Genomic DNA, 2,661 nt, shown 5'->3' on the forward strand with positions numbered 1-2,661 from the left:
GTATTTAATTTGAAGTATTCTACATGTGAGACTGCTGAATATTTGGAAATTAAGGGTATACTTCTGTTTCTGGAAATTCTCATTTATGTTGGTTTATTCTCTTGTGTTTTGAGGAATTTTTTTTTTTTTTGAGGGCTTATGTTTGATTAAATTGTGTCTCTGTGTCTCATTGTCTGGTGTGTGTGCTCTCACTTTCTCTCATTCTTTGTATTTGTGCATATGCCCATTTGCATACTTTCTGTACTTTTTTGGTGGTCAGGAATGCAAGATAAAGTTTGTTCTATTTATCCGGGATTTTGTTATAGCAAGAGGGCCTCTCTGAGTATGGGCTAGAAGCAGAAAATTTGACTGATCTCTTTAGAGGATGCCCCAGTTCGTTGTGTCCTCAGCCATTAGTTATAGCCAACTTGTGCCTGATTATAGTCTGAGTCCTGGAACTACTTTTGGCTTATGAGGTATAATGGTGCCCTAATCACCCAACATTTCACATATTACCTTATCATCTTCTTTACTGATATCCCTGAGGTCACTGGTCAGGGGATGTTTTCAAAATACAGTACTGCATAGGCAAATGACTTTTTTTTCCCCCCCAAGGAAAAATATTGGATCCCATGATTAGGTATTGAATTTCTTTAAAATATCTATTTTCAGCTAACATATGCCATGTAACTGATTACTTAGAAGAAAAAACATAGCCCATTATCCAAATGGCTCTTTCTACTTGGATATGGTATTGCCATCATTTGCTTCTTGAAACTTAGGTGTGTGTCTCATTTTTTTTCTACCTGGCTTTGCCTACCATTTGATAGATTTTTCTGGAATTGAAGTACATTTTTCTAGCTGGGTTTTCAGAGCTCTGGGTATGGCATGTAGGTTTTTTTTTTTTTTTCCTACAAGATTTTATTGAATTCAGACACAAAAACTGTATCTTCAGATAGCATTTGAAATCTCCCGATAGGCCAGTCTCAATAGAGCAGGTCATTTGGCTTCAGTTGTAGATCCCAATCATGGACTTGAGGGATATTTCCTGGAAACTGATTCTTTGTCCTGGTTCTAATTACTGGTACTGCATCTCCCTTCATATTAATGATGGGCAGCTGCTAGGATTACTTGGGAGAGTCTCACAAGGATGGAAAGTGGAGATAGAACTGCATTTTTTTATTTGATGTTAATCAAGGCAATCTTCAGTGTTTTTTGCCTCATCTGGATAGAGACCTTTGAAAGGAGCATGCAAGGTACTCTGTGTTCTCAGTGAGTAATGGTAAGAGGGTCTTTGAATGTGGAACATGTCCTAAATTTTCTCTTTTCAAAAATAACATTTCAAAGCAAGTCAGAATTTCCTTTTTAAAATTTTTTTCAATGTTTGTTTATTTTTGAAAGAGAGAGAGACAGAGTGAGAACAGGGGAAGGGCAGAGAGAGAGAGAGAGAGAGAGAGAGAGAGAGAATCCAAAGCAGGCTCCAGTTTCTAGCACAGAGCCCGATGCGGGGCTTGAACTCACAAACCACGACATCATGACCTGAGCCAAGGTCAGATGCTTAGCCGAACAAGTCAGAATTTCTTAGGGCAATTACAGAGCCATTACCCAGCAATAGGCTGGGTGGTAGAAAGTTCTGTATCTGTTTACTGTTCAGGTGCTCAAGGACATGCCAAGGAAGGGGCGCCTGGGTGGCTCAGTCTGTTGAGCGTCTGACTTCAACTCAGGTCATGATCTCGCAGTCTGTGAGTTCGAGCCCCATTTCGGGCTCTGTGCTGACAGCTCGGTGCCTGGAGCCTGCTTCGGATTCTGTGTCTCCTCCTCTCTCTGCCCCTCCCCGACTTGTGCTCTGTCTCTATCAAAAATAAGAAAAAAAAATTAAAAAAAAAATAGGGACATGCTAAGGAAGAACATAACATCTCTCTTTTATTTTCTCTTGAGAGGCTGCTCTAATCTTGCCTAGTGTTTTGATCCTTTTGATTGTACACCAGAAGAAAATCTGATGAGAATTATGTAGGCCACCTCCCTTAACCTCACAATGAGAGGAAGGGAGAACGCGCCAGGGGAATCTCCTCTCTTTTCTGATGATAAATTGTTAATTCCTGATTGATTGAAATGATATCCTGAGTGGGTGAATAGTAAAAAGCATATGCAACCTTAGGTCCATTGCATGCTTCCTAAAGCTCAGCATATGGGGAATGTACTTCAAACACAGGGAGGTCCTCTGCTGGTTATCTCCTGGGGACATGCAGGGCGTGAATGACCAAAATCTGTAATTTAGTAAGGTTCTTGAAAAAGCCATCTCCTCTAGACTTCTAAGACCCTCATAAGAAAACAAATCTAAGAGTTACTGCATGTGGGATTATTTAAAGCATTAATGGTTTTCCAAGCTTGAGAAAATATAAAATATAGCAAGGGTGTTTTTTAGGAGCATGGCCTGAAGGAATTATGACAGATGCCAGGCCTGGGCTGCCTTCTGTATTCGCTTCCACTCCACTACTTTTAGGGAACCAATGCTCAAATTTGCCATCTGAAAAATCTTCTCTTTGGGATGGATCCAGTTAACTCCTTTGTACAGAGGTACAAAAGTTGATAATCGTTCAGTAAGGGAATGCAACTCCAGTTTTGTGTAATAGCAAGGATATCTACTAGGGAGGGGAAGTTAACTTGGGAAGGAGGAGTGGG

The sequence above is a fragment of the Lynx canadensis genome, chromosome C1, assembly GCF_007474595.2.
Source record: "Lynx canadensis isolate LIC74 chromosome C1, mLynCan4.pri.v2, whole genome shotgun sequence".
Taxonomy (NCBI): Eukaryota; Metazoa; Chordata; class Mammalia; order Carnivora; family Felidae; genus Lynx; species Lynx canadensis.